Below are 22,528 nucleotides of genomic sequence, written 5' to 3'. Positions count from 1 at the left end.
AGGATACTGATGAGGATCAGAGAATCATGGATCTCTCCCAAACACTACTCTAAGCTGGCTCTTCACGCAACATAGCTTTTGCAGATGGCTTTATTAGTGCCAAAGGACCAGTGTTTGGCTAGGGTTGCCAAGTCCTCCCTAGCCACCAGTGGGGAATCAGGTTGCAAAACACCTGGATATTTGGGGATGGAACCTGGGGAAGACAGGGACCTCTGTAGGGCACAATGCCATTGAGTGCACCCTCCATGGCATAAATTTTCTCCAAGGGAACTGATCTCTGTAGTCCGGAGGTGAACTGTAATTTCAGGGGATCCCCAGGTCCCGCCTGGAGGCTGGCATCCCTAATGGCTTGGGATTGGCTCTTGTCTCCTATCCAGTGCCATAATTGGGAGTGTTGTACAGGTACCGGTGGGTGGAGGGCATTGCACATAATCGAGGCAACTCAAGAACCAGAGCACTGATCCATAACCCTTTCCCAACCCCAAAACAGCCCTGCAGAAATATTAAATACATTCATTTGCCCCAAGGCATAGTTTGGAAACAGGCGTTCCTTTCAGACCCGTGGGCTGACCCATTAACAAAAGGGACAACTGGATTGATTCTGGGACCTAGTCATCCTGCCTTCTGCCTGGTATTCGCTGCACATGCTGTTTGACCCTGCCGGGACCGGGTGAAAACCGGGCTGCCTGATCTCCCCATCAGGACCGCAGCTGTGGCAACAAGGCCCAAGCGCAGCTCAGGGACAGCTTTAGTAAGGTGCAAAACCAAAACGAAATGCTCAAGAAAAACAAGCAAACTATTTTCTTGGAAAAACTGAGGAGATTGGAAACAGATGCAGAGCAGAGTCCCCGGGATCCCCCAGCAGGAACAAGAGCAGAGTTTATGTAAAGCCTCATTGAGGGTTTCCTTAAGCAGAGAAAGAGTCCCCCCCACCCTCCCGAAGACGTAACATTCCTGAGCCAAAGAGGATTGGTCTGATCTGGTAGAGTTTTGTGTACAAATGTTCTTGGGGAGGATTCTGACATTGTCCTCGTCTGAATTCTCCCCAGATTTTGGAGCTCGGAATTACAATGTTTTACTTCCAAAGTGGCAAAGATGCCTACGGGGGTTGGTTTCTTTGGGCCTGCTCCGTTTGCTGTGGGCTCCCTCGGCTGATCTGCACCCCGTTTTTCATCTCGGGCTCCCATCCAGAACAAAGCCCGTGATCTCAGAGCTTCAATAGCAGCCACACACTTCTAGGAAGATGTGCTCAAAGGTCTTACCTACGGAGAGAGGGTGCTGCGTGCAGTCTTCTCAGTCTGCGCGCTCAGTAGGGTTGCCAGCTCTGGGTTGGGAAATACCTGGAGATTTTGGAGGTGGAGCCTGGGGAGGGCGGGGTTTGGGGAGGGGAGGGGCCTGAGCAGGGTACAAGGCCATAGACTCCACCCTCCAAAGCTGCCATTTCCTCCAGGGAGGAGGAGGAGGAGGAGGAGGGAGGAGGAGAGGAGATTGGATTTATATCCCGCCCTTCACTACCCAAAGGTGTCTCAGAGCGGCTTACAAACTCCTTTCCCTTCCCCTCCCCACAGCAGACACCCTGTGAGGTCGGTGGGGCTGAGAGAGCTCTTGACAGACACTGCTCTTTTTCAAGAACAGCTGTGCCAGAACTACGGCTTGCCCCCAAGGTCATCCAGCCAGGTGCAAGTGGAGGAGTGGGGAATCAAACCCGGTTCTCCCAGATTAGAGTCCGCGCACTTAACCGCTACACCAAACTGGCTGATCTCTGTTGTCTGGAGATCAGTTGCAATAGCAGGAGATCTCCAGGCCCCACCTGGCAACCCTGATTTCGTGGGAATAGGGCAAACAGGCATATTTCCCAGCTTCAGTAAATGTGATGTAAATCGTAACAAATCAATTAATTTAAAATCTATTTATTTTTTTTAATCACATGTGCCAAAGCTGATGGTGCACATACACCCCAAATGGTGTTGGGAAGCTCATGTATAGCATGCTGGTCCAGTATGTGAGGTAGGAAAGTCAGAACTGCAGTGACTGAAGAAGGCTTTAGAGTGCAGGGATTCATCATATTGCAGGCCCAATAGTCTCAACCATGGCTTTGCTATCAAACCAGCATTTAAAAAAAGAAATAGATATTTATACTTCACTCCCCCCCCCAATGGGGACTCAGAACTGCTTACAACGCTGTTTCCCTAACTCCATTTTATCCTCACAATAACAACCTACAGAGGGAGCGACCCTGGAAGTTGGGTTGCTAGCCCCCCCCCCCGGTGGAGGTGGGAGTCTCCCACCAGGCCCCGCCCCCTGCCCACAATCAGCTGGCCAGCAGGAGGTCTTACCCAGAGAAAGAGGAAGGCATAGGCAGAGTTTCTGGCAATGTGGCAATGTCAATTCTGGTGTGCACAGGAAGTGATATCATCACACCAGCGACATCTGGGTGATGCTCTGGTATTTGGGGAGAACCCCTATGGGAGAAGCCATTTTTACCATGGAGTTTTTGTCCAAATATCAAAGTGTTGCTGCAACGGCACAGCGTGATGACGCGACTTCCGGTGTATGCCGGAAGTGATGTAGCCACATTACTGGTGACATCACCTGGGCCTCCCTCCCACTTCTGGTAAGCCCCCCCCCATCCCCTGCTGGTTGCCAGGAGCAACTTGACAACCATACCTGGAAGAGTGGGGATTCAAACCTAAGCCTCCCCAAACCTAGTCCAACTCTCTGATCACTACACTACATTGACTCTTAAATAACTTCTTTTTTTGCTATCAAGTCACAGCTGACCTATGGCGATCTCTAGAGATGTGAAGGTCCGGAAAAAAAACGGAAACATTTGGAAAAAAACGGGTTTTTTTCCTGAAGCCTTTTTGTTTTTTTCCGAAAAACTGGAAAAATTGAAAAAAAGAAAAGGAAAAAAAACTGATTATGGAATGTTTTATTTTAACATGATGAATAAAATATTTTAAGGTGTTCAAATATTTCCAAATCATTTCTAAAATATATATATATGGTATCAGATTGATCTAATTTCTGTGCACTGAGGACAAGCAAGTCCTAGGTTACAAACTGAACTCTCCAATGCAAGAACAAGATGCATTTCTTCCTTTAGGCGGTGCGATTGTCAGCGTTTCAGTTTTGTTTTTGCATGTGGGTGGGTATTTTGTTTATAATAATTGTTTGGATGCACTATATTTTTAATATGCTAGTTGTGATAATTTCATGGCAAGTAAAAATGTCCATAGTCATATTTTATGTTCCTAAAGTAACAGAATGACTTTCAATCTAGAAAACACAAAATAAATGCTAATGTAGCATTTTTTTCAATTTTTCCGAAAATGTCCGTTTCCCCCCGAAAAAAAACCCGGTTTTTTTCCCCGAGCTTCAAAATTTCTGGAAATTTTACATCTCTAGCGATCCCTCATGGGGTTTTCAAGGCAAGAGACATTCTGAGGTGGTTTTGCCACTGCCTGCCTCTGTGTTGTGACTCTGGATGGTTTCCCAGAGCCGATCCTGCTTAGCTTCTGAGATCTGCAAGATCTGGTTAGCCTGGGCTGTCCAGGTCAGAGCCTTATATGACTATAAATGTTGCCATAAGGCAGTATTTACAGAATTTGGTCATCACTCTGTCCGGCATAACAGTTAGACTGTCAGACTAGGATCTGGGAGACCCAGGTTCCAATTCCCCATCTGCCATGGAAAAGGTGCTGCTGGATGACCTTGGGCCTGTCAGTCTCTCAGCCTAATCTACCTCGCAGGGTTGTTGTGAGGACACAGTGTAGGGGAGGATCCTGGATACCTGTGTTGTAAGCTGAAAAGTGGGGTATAAACTCCTGCCGTGTCCCACAATCTATTGATTTGTCATATAGACCATCACATCTATGCCACAGAAGATCTTTTGCGTCCTGCTCTGAAGGGTGCTGAGCCCCACCCGCTGGTAGGGTTGCCAGGTCTGGGTTGGAAAATACCTGGAGACTTTGGGGATGGATCCAGGAGAGGGTGGGGTTTGGGAGGGGAGGGGCCTCAGCACGGCACAATGCCAGAGAGCCCACCCTCCAAAGCAGCAATTTTCTCCAGGGCAGCTGACCTCTGTCAGCTGGAGATCAGTTGTAAAAGGGGAGATCTCCAGGCCCCACCTGGAGGCTGGCAACCCTAGCTCCACCCCTGCCCCAGTACCAGGGGAAAAGGGGATGTGAAGTTGCTAGGCTGATCCAGCAGTTGGCAAAACTGTGTGTGTTTAGAAAGTTGGAAGAACAGTAGAGAGACGACATGTTTTCTACTCTCCAGTTTCTACATACAGAAACAGGGAAGTACGCGACTGAGATCCATCTCGTTTGTCCTCTCCTGAGGCCCCGTACCTCTGTTCCAACAGCCGTTTCCTCTCTCTCTTGCAGCTGACCCTCCGTTCAATGCCTACCCTGCCGTGATCGGCGCAGCGGCGGCAGGAATGATCGTGGCAACAGTTGTGTCTCTGCTGGGGTTTCAGTATATCATCCGGAACAGGGAGAACAATCCAAGTGAGTGTCAACTCAAGATAGTGGTTCTTTTTCCTCACTTTGTGGCCGGCTCAAAGGATCCCAAGAAATCCTTAGCTGAGAGGGGTGCAATTGGCTTCTCTCTAAAGAATGGGCGTTTTTGCTCAGCAGGTGCAGGAGAAGTTCAGGGTCAGGGGGATGGAGAAGTGGCTCAAGAAGTCCACCTGCCTCATTTTGGCCTCTTTCTCTCCCCCACCATGAGGCCTGCGACCACAGGCTTTCTGCAACACCTAGAAACCTCTCTAGGAATCGGTAATTGCTCATATTAAACCTTCGCTTGCCTTGTCATAGCCATCCCTTCCCAACAGCAAGGAAGCTGTTGCCGTCTCTGTGTGTGTTCCACTGAAGCAAAGGGTTAAAGTGAGTGATTATGGATTTCCTAGAGAGGCTTTTTGTTCCATTAAGGGTTGGTTGTGTTCCTTCCTTCCCTCCCTTCCTCATCTCTCTTTTCATTCCTTACAAGAGGGGTGGTTGGGTGTGCAAGAGGTTAGGGTTGCCAACTCCACATTGGGAATCTGCTGGAGATTTGGGGGTGCAGCCTGGGGATGGTTTGGGCATAGGAGGGACCTCATCAGGGTATAATGCCATACAGATGACCCTCCAAAGCTGCCAGGTCCTCCAAGAGAACTGATCTCTGGTTGTAATTCTGGAGATCTCCAGGCTCTACCTGGAGGCTGGCAACCCTAGCCGGAGGCAATCTCTTTCTGTGGATTCAGCAGTAGCTGGCGGCAGCCCTGGAAAAGAGAAGCCATCTGTGCAGAGACCCTCAAAGGCATTGGCCATCTGTGGCACGCAAGCCGTGGAGTTTTGTCGAAGTAACATGATGATGGGTTTATGGAGTGCTCTCATTGGGCAAGGGAGAGAATAGAATCAGGAGGCACGGAACTGCCAGAGAAAAAGCAGAAACCCAAATAAATAAATCAGCGCCGCTCTGTCCCTGCTTGGATGTGGGAGCCAGGAAAGTCGAGCTAATTAAAGCGAAGCGTCCTGCCTTCGCTCCAAGCAAGGGATCAGCAGCACAGGACAGATCAACTTCTGGATTAAATGCTGCTGCTCAGGGTTGTAAAAGCTTCTGGAACGCTGCCTGGCAATTGGTGGTGGTGGGGAGGATGAATATTTTTATGGGTTTGAAGTCACACCTCCGAGCGGCAGCAGCAGCACTGTCCCCTGGGGTTGATACGGCTCACGTGCAGGCCACATCATGGCCCAAAGCTCCCATTGGGAAGACAACATGAACGCCGTCTGCCCTGACATGGTGGACATACGATGAGTTTGGGGTGGTAGGAACCTGTTGTCAACTTCCAGCGCAAGACTACCAATCTCACTGTCGAAAGTCTTTCTGGAGGCCCCTTGGGTGGGATGAATTGGGCTGCTCTTGCAAAAAACCGTTCTTCAAATGTTATCCCCTCGGGTTATTTCTCCACAGGGTTACACGACCTGCTCTTCAGAAGGTAAGTGTCATCCAAGATCTCCTTCCAGTTCTTTTATTTGCCCTATCTCCTCCATAGAGCCAGCATGGCGTAGTGGTTAAGAGCGGTGGACTCTAATCTGGAGCACCGGGCTTGATTCCCCCACTCCTCCACATGCAGCCAGCTGGGTGACCGTGGGTCAGACAGGCCCTTGCTGACTCCTTGCCTCACTGCGGTGTTGGGGGGAGTGAGAAGATAGGCATCTTCCTGCACTGGGGAGCAAGGGGAAGAGGCACTACCTCTGTGCTTTACTGCTGTCCTAGGGTTGCCAACCCCCCCCCGGTTTGCCAGGGGTCCCCCGTTTTTTGGGGGGGTTCTACCCGCCGCCGGCCAGAGGGCCGGCGGGGGAAGCCCCACCCCCAACACCCACAGCCACCCATCTCTCTCCCTTTAAGGGTGTGCAACCTGTGTTTCATCCCAAGCGCGAACTCCGCAAGCTTGCAGGGAAAAGCCAGCTTCATTCTTAAAAGGGAAACGCAGCTTCTCTTAAAGGGGAAACGCCGACTGCCGGCTACTTTAAGTGCAGGGAACTGCTGTTTCTGGAGATCCAGCGCACAGCCGGGGGGGGAGGGGCGGCAGACATCCCCAACATGACGTCATCACGTTGGGGATGCCCCACCCCTTCCAGGAACGCCCCCAAAGTCCCCCGCTGGGGGTGGAAGATGGACTTGGCAACCCTATGCTGTCCTCAGGGCAAAGAGGGTGGGCACACGACCTTGCAGTGGTGCAGTGGGGGCAGGGGGCGAGCGCTATGTTCCTGCATCCCTATGGCATGGGGGGGGGGGAAGAAGGACAGGGGCTGTCTTCCCACTCTCCACAATGAAGATGGATGGGGAGTGGTTTGAGGACTCTAGCCTACGGCACCCCCAGAGGCTTAGGTTGGCCCCCGCAGGGTATAATGGTGAGAATGCCAGTTTATGACTGTGGAGGCTCGGGTTTCAGTTCCCTCTTCAGCTATGAAGCTCAGTGGGTCTCTTGGCCTCAGCTGCCTTGCCAAGATGCTTTGGAGCATCATGGCTGCATGGCGGAAGGGCATGACAACAGAATCATAGAATCATAGGTCCAGGGTCATCTAGTCCCACCCCCTGCACAATGCAGGAAATTCACAAATACCTCCCCCCCCCCCACATCCCCAGTGATCGCTGTTCCAATCCCAGAAGATGACAAAAAAACCTCCAGGATCTGCAGCCAAACCGACCTGGAGAAAAATTGCTCCCTGACCCCAAATTGGCGATCAGCATTTCCCTGAGTGTGTATGAAAGGGCCTCGAGAACTAAGCACTGAGGCAATCCTGCCTCGCCTTCCTCTCATGATCTGAATCAGCATTGCTGTCAGATGGCCATCTAGCCTCTGTTTGAAAACCTCCAAAGAAGGAGAGCCCACCACCTCCCAAGGAAACCTGTTCCACTGAGGAACCACTCTGTTAGGAAGTTATTCCTAATGTTTAGCTGAAAACTCTTAATTTCAACCCATTGGTTCTGGACCAACCTTCTGGGGCAACAGAAACAACTCTGTACCATCCTCTGTATCACATCCCCTCAAGTACTTGAAGACAGTTATATCACCTCTCAGTTGTCTCCTCTCTAGGCTACACATACCCAGCTCCTTCAACCTTTCCTCATAGGACTTGGTCTCCAGACCCCTCACCATCTTCTTTGCCCTCCTCTGGACATGTTCCACCTTGTCTATATCCTTCTTAAATTGTGGTGCCCAAAACTGAACACAATACTCTAGGTGAGGTCTAACCAGAGCAGAGTAAAGCGATACCATCACTTCGCGAGTCCCGGAATAAGAGTCCAGTCTGAAGTGATTGAATTTTAAATCAAGATTTCATACCCAGATGTTTGAATTTAGACTTTCAAATTAATCTCATTCAAAATTTGAATTAGTGCCATTTCAAATGTTGATAAATTTCAATACTTTTTTTGTCTTAAAACTTTGTTTCAACTTTAGACGTGGCAGCAATTTTCCAAGAAGAGATGTATAGAGGATAAAATTCCAAACTCAGGTCTGGAGTCTGTGCATCATTCTTGTTAGCTTTCATATCCATACGTATGTTGATGAGACGCCCAGGTTTCCTAAAGTTGACACAGGCTCAGTTCACCAACACACAAAACCATGGTTTACTTTAACTATTAGTTACTGGACCAGTCCACTGACTATGGTTGGTTAGGGTACATCAAATCAGGATCTGAAATGATGATTTGAAATTGGATTACAGATCACCCTTAGTCTTATATATGGTTTTACGACTAGGGTTGCCAACTCTGAGTTGGGAAATACGTGGATATTTTGTGGGTGGAGCCTGGGAAGGGCGGGGCTTGGGGAGGGGAGGGGACTCAGCAGGGTATAATGCTGTAGACTCCACCCTCCAAAGCGGCCATTTTTTTCAGGGAAACTGATCTTGGTCATCTGAAGATTGTGTAATAATGGGAGATCTCTGGGTACCACCTGGAGGTTGGCAACCCTGTTTTAAGACATACCACCCAAACATCATGGCTTAATCTTGATTTGGTCCCTGGCTCCACCCTTGCCCCAGTGCCGCCTGGGATGCCAGCTGCGACTCGAGAGGGAAGCAGAGGAAGGAGTAAAGGTGATGAAACCAGGATTTGTTGAGGCAAACTAGGCTTTGAATTATATTTGTGAGCCAAATTCTGGTGGTTTCACAAACTACCCATGCTTAAAACAAGCCACGGTTTTGCCTTATGTCTGAACTAGCCTGTGAGAAGTGGCCTGAAGATGGTTTAGCAAAGTAGGGATGGAGCATTTGTCCCAGATGGTGGTCTGAAGGCATATGAGGCAGCAACCTTGCTGGGTGTGGTCAAGCCCAATGTTCCCTCTAAGCTGAGCTAGTGCACAGTTTTTTAGCCTCCAGCTCACACATTTTGGTCTTAGCTCAGGAAGGATGGCTCCAGAGCAAACTAACTTATGCAGTAGCCAAATCACTTGCTCAGAACTTTAATGCCAGTAGTTTACAAAGTAGCATTTTTGCTCACACACTTCCGCAGCTTAGAGGGAGCATTTGTCAGGCCTGGACCAGATCTGCACATTCTGCCCTGAGTTTCACCAAGGAAGCCAGGCAGGCTATAAATATGTGCTGGCAATAGAGGCCATGCTATTTAGTTACACCACTGATGCAGGCAGATGTTCAGGACTGAGATGTAACAAGCCGATGTTCAGGTCAAGACCAGCGTAAAGCCCGGGACGAGGGAGGGAGGAGGTCTTGCTTGGCCCAGGCTAAGATGAAGAGCTTCCAGTCTCCACCGTGCATAAGCTCTGCCGAGTCGTGCGGAGTCCCTCTCATGGGCTGTTGTGGTTTTTGCTCACTGTTCCCTTGACCTCATGACGAATTGTGTCGACGTTCTGCAAATAGCACCAAGACACTTTGGCTAATATGTGTTTTAGCACAGAGTGGTAACCAGGATTGTGAACTTCAAGTTGGGAGATTCTTGGGAGATTTGGGAATTTGGGGAGGGTGGGGTTTGGGAAAGGGAGGGCACTCGGCAAGGATAGGATGCTACGGAGTCCACCCTCTGAAGCTGGTATTTCCTCCAGGGAAACATCCCTGCAGTGTGGAGACTATTTGTAATTCTGGGAGAACTCCAGACCCTGCCTCGAAGCTGCAACTAGCAGCTTCCTCAGTGTTTACCTCTCTACCAAGAGAACAATGTGGGGGCTAACTAGAAAGCAACTGAAGCTTTTGCCTCTGGTAACAGTTATCACCACCTGATATCTACTTGGCCATACAAGAACATAGGAACATAAGAGATGCCAATGTTGGATCAGGCCAAAGGCCCATCCAGTTCAACACTCTGTGTCACACAGTGGCCAGAAATACCAGGTGCCATCAGGAGGTCCGCCAGTGGGGCCAGGACATTAGAAGCCCTCCCACTGTTGACCCCCCCAAGCACCAAGAATACAGAGCATCACTTGCCCCAGAGCCCCTATCTATACCTTCTGGCTAATAGCCACTGATGGATATCTGTCCTCTAATTTCTCACCACTTAGCTTCCTTCCCCTCTTACTCTGCTCCCCATCTTGAATCATTTCCCACTGTTGATCTTGTCCTTTCTTCTACTGTTGCCCGTTTCCGACTTCAGGTGGGCATTTGCAACACAAGCAGTGCAGCCATCCTTGTCACGGCGCTGCATTCTGCGTGGATTGGGACTGAAAAGGGCTTCCCTTCGGTGCCCATCGTTACAGGTTTTGGCGCTTCTCCCTCATATACCGGGACCGTGTGCTACCTGTGCTCCTCCCAATGAGTGTGGCCACCATGTCTTATGAACAGGGCATATTTTCTGGCTTCCGTTTGCATGAGTACCTTGCAACAAGGCCAGGTTGACGATTGCGTGTACTGAAGGTGGAGAATAAGCACGTTGCCCTTTTCAGACAAAATGGTGATTATGCACATCAAGATGGCCATGCAAGGCATGTTCTCCTCACACACAAGGCTGGAGGGCCAGAAATGTAGTGCCAGAAAACCGTTGTACTCTTTAAGTATTCCATCCTTCAAAAGGATGGCACACATACATGCCAGGCCGTTAATTTTATGCCACCGCGAGGACTAAAACCCTGGAAAAAACTTGACAATCATTTGGCATTCATCAAAAGAAGGCATTGAGAAGTACGGGCGTTTCTGACTCTCTGTCATGTGCCTGCTGCATCCCCTCTCTTTAGGGACGGTGCAGAGGCTCAGGAGCGCATTAGCAATCCAGAAGATGCTGAGCCGGAGGTGACAACAGCGGTGGATGGTGGGGCCGGTGAGCAGCCCGGAGAAACTTCTGCTCCGGCTGAGGAAGCCTCCGCAGGTAAACAGTTGGTGGACCACCTAGGGATTAATAAAGGTAAAGGTTCCCTTGCTCGAAAGACAGTCGAATCCAACTCTAGGGTTGCGGTGCACATCTCCGTTTCCAAGCCGAAGAGCCAGCGCTGTCCGAAGACGTTTCCGTGGTCATGTGGCCGGCATGACTAAACACCGAGGCGCACGGAACGCTGTTACCTTCCCACCGAAGTGGTACCTATTTATCTACTTGCAATTTCTTGCTTTCGAACGGCTAGGTTGGCAGGAGCTGGAACTAGAGACGGGAGCTCACTCCGTCATGTGGCACCCGGGTCTCGAACTGCTGAACTACTGACCTTCCACAGCCTGCAGTTCAGCGTCTTAACCACTTGAGCCACCGCAGCTCCATAAAGATTAATAGCATGCCCTTATTTGGATAAATCCAGGAAGCAGAGAGCATGCATACACATTCCAGTGCCTCCCTGGCAGAAAAGAAGGATAAAAGCAGGTGAGAGGCCTTGGCTCACCGGCATAGCATCTGCTTTGCACACAGAAGGTCCCTGGCTCAGTCCCTAGCATCTCCAGTTCTGAGATTCTGAGGCAAAAGGATTGGGGAAGGTCCTTTTGCCTGAGACCCTGGAGAGTTGCTGCCAGTCAGAGTAGACACCACTGAGCAGTTGTCTGACTCAGTGCAATGCAGCTGTCTGTATGCATTGCATGAGGTACCTATTCTGTGCATGCCGAACCTTTGGGAGTCAGGTCATCCAGAGATAGATATCTCAAATGAACTGAGCTTTGTTGGGTCTACATCCAACCCCTGCTTTCATAGGGCTGGTTCATGCTTCGTCTTAGTATCTGGTCACCAACAGGGCAACTTCACTGCAATTCTGCCTTCGGAAGAGGCAAGCCACTTTCGAAATGGAACAAGGACTTGCCTCTGGAAAGGGGAGCTACTATATAGACATATAAACGCTCTGTCTAAGCACACAGTTCTTGGGTGGTGGAAAGTGCTGTTAACTCACAGCTGACCAATGGTGACCCCTGAGGATTTTCAAGGCAAGAGGCATTCAGAGGTGGTTTGCCATTGCCTGGCTCTGCCTAGCGACCTTGGACTGCCTTACCCGTTTCCCATCCAAGTACTAACCAGAGCCAACCCTAACTTCTGAGATCTACCAAGACGGGGCAAACCCCTCCCATCCTGGTCAGAGAACACAGTTCTTTAGATGGGTCCGATTAATTTGTTTTTTAAAAACCACACCCCAGATTTTATACATGGTACTGGAATATGAGTCATGGATTTCCTGAGAGTGCTAAGTTGCACAACGGTGGCAATAACATGGAACCACCTGCAGCCAAATTTCCTGCCTCGTATAGCCACCCCCGTACCCTGCGGGCCCCTCCCCCAGCTTAGTTCATTACAGAAAGGCAGGCATATGCATAGCATTTTTTTTTAAAAACCACATATACTGGTGCTTAGTTCATGACATTTTTGTTTGTGAGCACAACATCTGAATTTCCCTGTTGAAGAATGGAAACCATTGTATTTTGGAGTTCCTGTTTGTATCAGATCTTAGCTGGAAGATACTTGCTAAGCTCCCCCCCAGTACCAAATCTTAGGAAGAAGACACTGAGGCTCTTTACTACGCTCCCTCCTTACCATCTCCCTGCTCTACAGTCTCCCAGGAATCTTACCTTTTGCATGAGCGTATTTTCTGTCTTTTGCAGAGGACAGCCCACAGCAAGTTACAGGGGCCCCGGAGGATTCAGCGCCGGCCCAGGTGGACGCCTCTGACCCAGAGCCTGCTCCAGCTCCCGCTGAGGAGGATGCTCCAGTTAATGTTACGATCACAGTGACGGCAACCCCATGACTCCCGTGCATTCTGACTCCCTGATCTGGGGCAGGGAGGGAGTTGTGATGCCTGGGGAGACTGGAGAAACAGGCCTCGAACTGGCAGGGGCAAGGGCTTCCGTGTCACAGATGCTGGATGCTGAGCCTTGGGCCCCTTTGAAGGATGAAGGCCATCGTTAGGGAGTGTGCCGGCAACATGCCCCCGCAGAATCCCAGTGCGTGAAGAACAGATGGCCTGTGAAAATCTCGAGGCTGCCTTTCTACAGACAGAGGGAACCTGCCCGATTCGATACCTTTCTTACTCTTTACAGAACCTAAGTGGGGCAGTTTTTTGGTCCAGGAATCATGGCCTAGAAGCCTTAAAACCTGTGGACGTAGTTGCAGAACACCTGGACACTTAAGATGGCACCCTGTTATTGGATATCTTTGTATGTTAGCAAGCATACAGAAAGGAGAGTTGGTGTCACTAATGCTGTTAAACAGTCTGATGCACTGAGAGTGTGGAACTTGTTATTTTTTCTTAGTGGAGATGAAAGCCAGAGCCGCAGCCCAGGCAAATGAGTAAGGGTGAGATCCCTGAAGTGATTAGAGAGACAACAAAGTCTTAAACCTTTCTTGTGGCATCTAAAAGGCACAGGTAGGTTAGATGGAAGTCTAGTTACTCCAGCTTCACTACTAGGATGAAACCAACTCCAAAACACACTGTGTAAAGCACTAATCGGCAAGTGAGTTTCAGAATGAGCAAGTGTCAAGTGATGCATTTAGGGCAAATAATCCCAACTTCACATATACACTTATGGGATCTGAGTCGGCAGGAAAAGACAAAGAAAGGGATCATGGGGTCTTAGTGGGTAACTCGATGAAAATGTCTAGTGCAGTGTCTGACTGCTCTGAAAAAGGCAGATGCCATGCTGGCCATGATCAGTACAGGAATAGAAAATAAAACTACCACTATCTTACCGCCCTTATATGAATCTATGGTGAGAGCACACTTGGAAGACTGTGTACAGTTCTGGTCACCGTGCCTGGGGAAAGGTATTGTAGAGCTTGAAAATGTGCGGAAAAGTGCAGTCAAAATGATCAGGGGGCTAGAACACAGTTAAACTGCTTATGGGATGAGTAAAGGGATGCAGGAGGGTCTATGAAATTATGCACGGCATGGACAGAGATAAGCTTTACCCCCTCGTTGCTGCTGCTGGCAAGTGATCAGCTCACCAATTGCTTAACATGTTCGGTTAAGAGAATGGAGCTGCAACTCTGCCAGTTTCCAGTCTCTTAAGTGCTGAGCTCCTAGTCCTTCTTGCCCTTTGGTTTCTAAAACAAAGCCAGTAACAGGGTAGGTGGACATAAACCTATTAGAAAACACCTCCCCCAAATCAGGCTTACCTAGCTAAAAAAACAAGCTAGATTATTACTTGACATTCACAAAGAACACATGTGCTTTTTATTTCTCTGCTTGCAAAGAAATTCAGTACTGGTTGTAAAACAACAGAAGTTTGAGCTGTGGAGGTCAGTTAGAAGATTTGTGGCCAATGCAGTCAGAACCCACCAGCTTCTTGTGTACAAAAAACTTGAGAGGATTTTAGCTCTGTCCTCTCCCTGACATGCTAGTGTCCTCGGTACAAGGGTGAGCCCTTGTAGCGAGCATTCAATTTCAAAGCACCCCCCCCCCCCCTCTCTCCAAGGAGAATTGTATATGGGGCTGTGGCTCAGGGGTAGAGCGTCTGCTTGGCACGCAGAAGGTCCCAAGTTCGATCCCCAGCATCTCCAGCTAAAAAGATGGCGTAGTAGGTGATGTGAAAGACCGCTCCCTGCAGAGCTGCTGCCAGCACGAGTACACAATACTGACCCTGGTGGACTGATGGTCTGATTCAGTTTAAGTCAGCTTGGTCTGTTCATGTGATTCTCCGGTGTGAACGTTGCTTAATAGCAGTTTACATCCAGGTGTCCAACAGCCATGTGCAGAAATCATATAAAAGATGTCACAGCTCCTCTCAATGCCTGCCCACTCCTGACTCCACACAGAGAGATTGTGCTTGCTGAAAAACTGAGGAACTGTCTAAACTTGGGCTAGCCAACTGGACCTTACAGCCTAGAAAAGATATCAGCAGCCTCAACTCTGGGTTGTTTGCAATTTCTCCCGACTCAACAGCTCACTGATACCTTGACATAGATCTTTTCTAGCACCTCTTGCCCCACTTCTCCCATTGGTCCTCTGCTAGTCTCCCTTAAAAAAGTAAAGGTAAAGGTTCCCTTGCTCGAAAGCCAGTCAAATCCGACTCTAGGGTTGCGGTGCTCATCTCCGTTTCAAAGCTGAAGAGCCAGCGCTGTCCCGAAGACATTTCCGTGGTCATGTGGCCGGCATGACTAAACACCAAGGCGCATGGAACGCTGTTACCTTCCCACCGAAGCGGTCCCTATTTATCTACTTGCAATTTCTTGCTTTCGAACTGCTAGGTTGGCAGGAGCTGGAACTAGAGACAGGAGCTCACTCTGTCATGCGGCACACTCGGGTCTCGAACTGCTGAACTACTGACCTTCCACAGCCTGCAGTTCAGCATCTTAACCACTTGAGCCACCGCAGCTCCCTTACTCTGGCCTATGCCTCTGGCTAATCCCCGGAGGCAGCCATACTAACCAATGCCTTTTGAAACCAGTTATTCTCCCTGACTTTGTCTTTTCGTAATATGCAGCCGAGAGGACCTGCATGGCCCAGGCTAGTCCAGTCTCACCGGATCAGCAGAATTGGCCCCGGTGACTACTTTAGATGGGAAACCACCTAAAGAAGTCCAGTGTTGCTATGCAGAGGCAGACAGTGGCAAACCGTCTCTGGATGTCCCTTGCCTTGAAGACCCTACAGGGTCACCGTAAGTTAGCTGTGACTTGATGGCACCTTCCACCAGCAGCTGGCAGGAGGGGTTCACACAGAAGCAAAGCTTGCCAGAAATGCACCTACAAAAGAGAATCAGCTGTGTGTTGACACCCTAAATAGAAGCTGTGTGTTTACAAAAAAAGATTAAAAAACTAGAGGGGTCAGCAAAATACTTCTCTTATTCATCCTCTGCTGAGCTGTGCTCTTCCTGAGACGAATAAAGCCTGCCCATTTCAGAAAGGAGCTGCTGGCTGACAGTGGGGGGGAAACGGCTGAAAAGCAGGAGTCTCAACAACTCCGTGATATGCCCTCAAGAGGTGGTCTGCCATTATTCACCGTATGCATACTGCTGCAATGCGTTACATTCAGATCCAGTCACCTGCTGTAGGTCTGTCCTGCAAACAACTGGCAAGAGCCTGCTGGACTCAAGTTGCCGGAAGTGCAATGGGAGGGAATCCTCTTTCTAACACCCATGGGGGGGGGGGAGGCTAAGAATGGGGTGTCATCACAGCCTTCTGGAGTTGTGCACAATAGCAACAGGGATGGCAAGATGAGAGGCCAGGGTTGTCTTTCTAAGGAACATGCAATCAAGAAACATGGGGTAGGGGGGACTTGGGCATCCCACCCCACTGGGGATATTTTGATTTTCTACCTCTGACCATCAGAACATCTTTTACCATCTCTGGATAGAAGGCCATCGCTCAGCTCTGACCCCTAGGAATCCACCACTGCAAAGCACCAACCTCCCCCAGCCCCCTTCTCTACCGCATCTCTGATTTTAGGGTATTTATTCCTGGCTTGCTGAACTTTTCTCTCTAAAACTCCCAGACTATGTTGAATTTCTGCCTTTCTGCAGCTCTTAAAGCCAAAAGAGCTCTGCCACAAAACAAAGGTAGCTATGCTCATTGGTATTCCTGTTTTTTGAAGTTCAATGAGTCCCGGTTTCTGTTTGTGTAAAAGACAAGGGGGAACAGAGGATGTGGTAAGCAGATGACCAGGATCGAGGTATGGAACAGACAGTGTTTGCTCAGCTCAAACAGAGGAGAAAGGATGGGGACACACAGGCTACCAGGAGTGCTGACTTCATCACACTAATCCCCCCTGGTTTTAATCCAGGGCCGTGCAAACTGTGGCATGTCAACACCAACTTTACAGCAGGGCACATTCCTTTCATTGTCTCACAAGAAGACAGTTGGCTGCACTGTGGGAACGGCCAGCCCCACCAGCATCCATCCCCTCATCTGCCCTGGAATCTCTTCATCGTGTCATCTCTTGTTAGCTTGGGGCCCAGGCCAATAAAACAGCAGCCCTACTCAAAGGGAACAAAGCCCCTCTTCAGCAAACAAGAGCCAGGACGGTTTGGTTCACCAGCTGGGCTGCTGGATGGGTGGGAGACAAGAACAACCCCAGCCTGAAGCATGCCAGCTGCTTACTCAAGACATTTCAGTGCACTTTTTTCCGGCAGCAACACCTTCCCCTAACACCACCACCACCACCACCAAAAAAGCTCCCCCACCAATGAACCAGTAATTAGACCCAAGAATTCCATGCAAGGGAATTGAGCTGCTGCTTCCAGGTCCAGGGAGGTCTCCTGGACCTTTAAGAACTGCATGGCAGCCTAAATACTGGATGGATGTATACATGAGGAAGATGCGAGGATGAATTCTCCAGGGAGCTTGCTGTACTAAGGCCCCGGTCACACAAGAGGCTTTGACCCACAAGAGGGACAGATCGGGGGTGCATCAAGCGGGCGCGATCACGCTGCAACATCTGGGAAGCGGCGCGCACCTGTCCCCGATCTGTCTCTTCCGACTGAAGATGCGGATCAGAAAAAAACCTATGAAACACTAGTACTTACCGAAAAATCTGCTGCAGGGGCAGACGTGTGATCGCCGGCGTGCCCGTCTCTCCCGCAGCATGCGTGGTCCTGCCGAACTGCGCATGCACATGCATGCGCAGTGGGCTCGCCTCGCTCTGCGGTTTGTGGCTTCCCCCTAGCATCTGATCGTGCCAGGGAGGAACTGCGTGGCGGCTGGTGGGATCTGTCTGATCCCGCCGCCGTGCTTCTCTTTTGGTGCGGCTCAAAAAAGCCGCACTTTGGCCGCACCCATTTTCCCCAGTGTGACCGGGGCCTATAGCTTGTGTTACTGCAGTATCAAATCTTTTAAAGCCTACTTAGTAGCCATGACAAAAAAGGAATTCCATTTGCTCCAATCAAAAGTCTAAGCAGTGAGCAAGCTTTTGCATAAAGCAAAACTCTCCAGGTGGTTGTCAAATAAGATCACAAAAATGGGGGCGGTGGGGTCACCAAGATGTTGTCGCAAGCCAGAAAGGAAACCCCTTAGTGCACACTGCAGCAACCTGGCCAAGTATATCCTCGCCCAACCTGACATGATGTTTCTTTCTAAGTGGTCTGAATAAGAGGTATTAGCCTACTGTTTGCTTTGCATTTTTTATTCCGGGTAGTCATGGGATTTTCAGAACCTCTGTAAGGCATGCAAAACACCAGCTGGAGGCAGAGGAAGCTGTGGAGACAGGAAGGCAGGCCCAGATGTACAGATGGTACATCTAATGCCAATTATTTGGTCAATAGATAGCTCTAAATGGATTTGAAGATTGAGAGTTTGGGACTCTGGGAGGAAGTAGAATAAGCAGCTACAGAATTCACAAAAAGGCAGCTGCACGCAGGAGATGATCAGCTGAGAAGCGAAGCAGGGAAGCCTCTTCCAGAGCTACTACTGCGCTTTCCGTTAAGGCAGCCCGTCTCTTACAGGGCATTAGTGCCAGGGTTGTGCAGTGTTCTGCACAAACCTTACACTCTGTAAACACACAACAGTCAGCAAGTGGGGCTGAGACCTCTCAGCTCATGACCTTAATTTCTCAGCGTGTCACATCAGCAGATATGCTGGTCACCCTAGGGACCAATATATAATTATGAAAATTCTGATCCGCTCGTAATCGTTGATACCTAGCAACAAAACAACTGGTTCCCAGAAGGAAAAGAGTGAAAAGTACTAAACTTGCTTTTCCAAACGAAACTTGCTTATCATGTCAAACTTGGAAAGACTTCACCATTTTCCTTCCTGCATGCACCATATTGAAGAGATAACCTCCAAACCCCAGCATAGGTGGAATGGGGGGATCCTCTTCTGAACATAGGACACTGCCTTCTACTGAATCAGGCCACTGGTCGATTAATGCCAGTACTGTCTACTCTGACTGGTAGCAGCTCTCCAAGGACCTGCTACCTGGCCCTTTTAAGTGGAGATGCCAGTGACTGAATCTAGGACCTCTGCACACAAAGCAATTATGTATCACCAAGCCACGGCCTCACCTCTGCTGAACAGATGAGTTTGCCAAGTGGCAGATGTAAGCAGATCAGAGTGCAAGGCTCTGTGTCAAACAGCTGACGGTAGTAAGGTCATATAAAACCACTCTTGCAGTTAAACATGCACCAGTTTGCTTGAGGCAAACAACCATTCCTTGGCAAAAATATTTGCTTGGCTTGCCATTAGGCAACAATGCGGTAACTGAATATGCTCTACAGTGCAAGTAAGGATTTTGTGGATCAGTAAATTGTTAATTTATTCATGAAGCTGCTTTAAAACGGCAAAGCACCCGTCATTGTACCTGCAGATGCTAATGCCAGAGATGTAACCTGTTCATCAAAAGTTGCAAACACCAGACAGCAGTCATAATAATTATTACACCTGACATCAGACAAAGCAGCAGCATTCTCTTTAATATTAAGACATAAGAAAAATCCTGCCCCAAACTACATCATTTAAACATATGTACATTTCCAAAAAAAGATTACAACTTTTTTTAAAAAAGGAAAATATAGTATATTTTCTATATGATACAAAAGACATGCATCTTTAAATCATTTATTTGCAAGACAACCAAAGTACAAAATATAAAAACCACCTATTGCTTAGACAGCAATACTTTGTTTTAGCCAAGTGACTTTTCAGAGGCTCGGAAGACCATGATGCGGTTCAACAGCTAAGGATGAGCACCCTCAGGAAAGCTGTCAAGGAAAATCTTGTTGAAGTTCAAGAAGTTACTGATATGGACCGTCCCGCTCCTGTACACCAGCCTGGCAGCAAGTCACACTGATGCCAATGGGACATAATTGAAGTGGAGGTGTTCAGGAAGGGAACTGAAAGCCTTTTGGGAGACTCTCTGAGAGCTGCCCGTACTTAGAACTGGTGGAAACAAACCATGAGCTATGAATCTGCTAGTGCCCAGCAGAACATTAACAGCATAGTAAGAACATTAACGGCATAATCAGACATAGCTCAGCTAGTTCATCTGTTTCCAAAACAGGCAACTAAGTCTGTATCTCCTTTACATAAACCAGATGCCAAGCCCTGGATGAAAGACGTGGAACCCTTACTCTGAAACAGTGTTCCCTCTAAGCTAGAGATGTAAAATTTCCTGAAATTTTGAAGCTTGGAAAACCCTCTGTTTTTTTCCAGGGTTTTTTTTTTTTTTTGAGAAAAACTGAAATTTTTGGAAAAATTGAAAAAAGATGCTACATTATCATTTCTTTGGTCTTTTCTAGATTGAAAGTCATTCTGTTACCTTAGGAACATAAAATATGACTATGGACATTTTTACTTGGCATGAAATTATCACAACTAGCATATTAAAAATTTTGGGGAATTTCACATTACCCGTCTTCTCCCGGTTTCAAGCCGGGAGTCTTCCGTTTCCAGATGAACCGGTACAGGGCTGCCGTTTCACACACGGCTTGCCCCTACCGGAAAGGAGCCGATTCACAAGCGGTTCGGCGTTTCACACACGCACCGCTTTGTTTCCCCACGGGTTTTTTTTTTTTAAAGTCCGTCTTATAGCGATATATCGATATACCAGTATTCCAATGTATTCCAATGGGATCGGTATAGCGTTATATCGATATATCGATATAAGCCGAACGTTCAAAAAAAAAAAAAAAAAGCCTGCGCGGCCGAAAAAAGGCGGGAAAGAACCGTATAGGAACCGGGAGAGGGAACGGGAGACTCCTCGGAAGCGGTTGACAGGTAAATCGCTTCCCTCCCGGTTCCTATACGGAACAGAGACTTTTGAGTGTGAAATGGCAGTCAGATCCCGGTAGGGAACCGATTCTCAACCGGGTTCTGTCTGAAATGACAGACCAGCACCCGGTTGAGAATCGGTTCCCTACAGGGAGAAAGTGCCTGTCTGAAATTCCCCATAGTGTATCCAAACAATTATTACAAACAGAATACCCACCCACATGCAAATACAAAACTGAAACCTTTTTATTTTCTTCTGACAATAGCACCTCCTAAAGGAAGAAATGCATCTTGTTCTTGCATTGGAGAGTTCAGTTTGTAACCTAGGACTTGCTTGTCCTCAGTGCACAGAAATTAGATCAATCTGATACCATATATATATATTTTAGAAAAGATTTGGAAAATATTTGAACACCTTGTCTTAAAATATTTCCATAATCAATTTTCTTTTTTCAATTTTTCGGGAAAAAACAAAAAAGGCTTCAGGAAAACCCCCGGAAAAAACCCGTTTCCCCCCAGAATTTTTCCGGTTTTTTTCCGGGCTTTCACATCTCTACTCTAAGCTGAGTTAGTGTGAGGTAGCTCACACTTCTTTAGCCTCCGGCTCACAGATTTTTGTCTCAGCTCAGGAAGGATGGCTCCAGAGCAAACTGGTTTATGCAATAGCCAAATTGCTCGCTCAAAACTTTAATGCCAGTAGCTCACAAAGTAGAATTTTTGCTCACAAGACTCCACAGCTTAGAGGGAGCATTGCTCTGATAGTGAATTTCAGAAGCATGGGGGATAAAAACTCCCAAGGTAGCCATACAATACAAGGATGACTTAAGAACCAAGAAGCCATGACTATGAAGAGTTTAGGCTTCTGCTTGCTTAGCTAGTTCTGAATAAACGCTTTCAAGGTTCTCTGTAAACATGAGGACCAGATACATTAAGAAGTTGGCATCTGGAAGATTTTAAATGAGAAAATCTCAGCATCTCACAGAGGTCCTTTGGGGGCTCCAAGGCAGCACACAAAATTATTGGGCTTAAAGAATTTGGAAAGGCAGCAAAATAAACGTAACAGAATACAGAGTGGGATTGTAAAATTCCGAGTGTCAGGCAAACAAGATTTTCCTAGCTTCCTGGGCAAAAAGGAATCTGAATGGCCACTTGGATTTGTGAAACAGGGCCATGTGCATAAGTTTCCTTAAGATTTATAATTACACACCTATAGTTGGGGAAACACACATATCCCCCTAAAATATGAAGGCAATATATAACTTTTATAAATAAAAATACAATAAAAGGAGGTGGGGGAAACACTTAAAACAGTGTCACACAATATAAATAAAGCAGTCCTTGATGAGATTCTACCACTATAACAGTTCAGACTCTTTCCTAGCCTCCAAATATGACACACTCAGTTTAGAATTTAAAGGCTCATGTTACCTGCCTGGGGTCTCTTGAATTAAACCGGCTCCACAGAACTGAAACGATGCCAGAATTCCTTGAATCCCCACATCAAAAAGTATTTGGACATTTTTGTTCTCTTAAAAGGCATCTATATTTATGTCCAAACCAGCCAGGACAGTGCACCCACCAGGGTCATACTAACTTACAGGACTGATTCTTCCTTCTACAGCTACTAAAACATAATTCTTTTGAAGTCTCAATACATTATCAGTTCAGTGTGGAGACAGATGGCAGAGACTGTCAATTAACCAAAGCATGCCTTGCACCAATTAGTTTCCTACTGGAGAATATCCTTGCATAGTAACCCAGAAAAATGCATTGCAAATTCTCATTAGGGAGCCTTATTTATAAAATTATATAATATACATCATATATTATATAAAATATATCACAAACACTATATACACACATACAGCATTTGACATTTGCTGCAGCAGTTATAAAAATACAAAGCTCGTTTTTATCTCTCTCACACACACAAACACACACACACAAGCCTTGCTCAGTGTGGTACATTGCACCTGCGGGCATCTCCTCC

The sequence above is a fragment of the Gekko japonicus genome, unplaced genomic scaffold (assembly GCF_001447785.1).
Source record: "Gekko japonicus isolate JY-2015 unplaced genomic scaffold, Gekko_japonicus_V1.1 scaffold67, whole genome shotgun sequence".
In the NCBI taxonomy this organism is placed as follows: Eukaryota; Metazoa; Chordata; class Lepidosauria; order Squamata; family Gekkonidae; genus Gekko; species Gekko japonicus.
Note: the sequence above shows the minus strand (reverse complement) of the source record.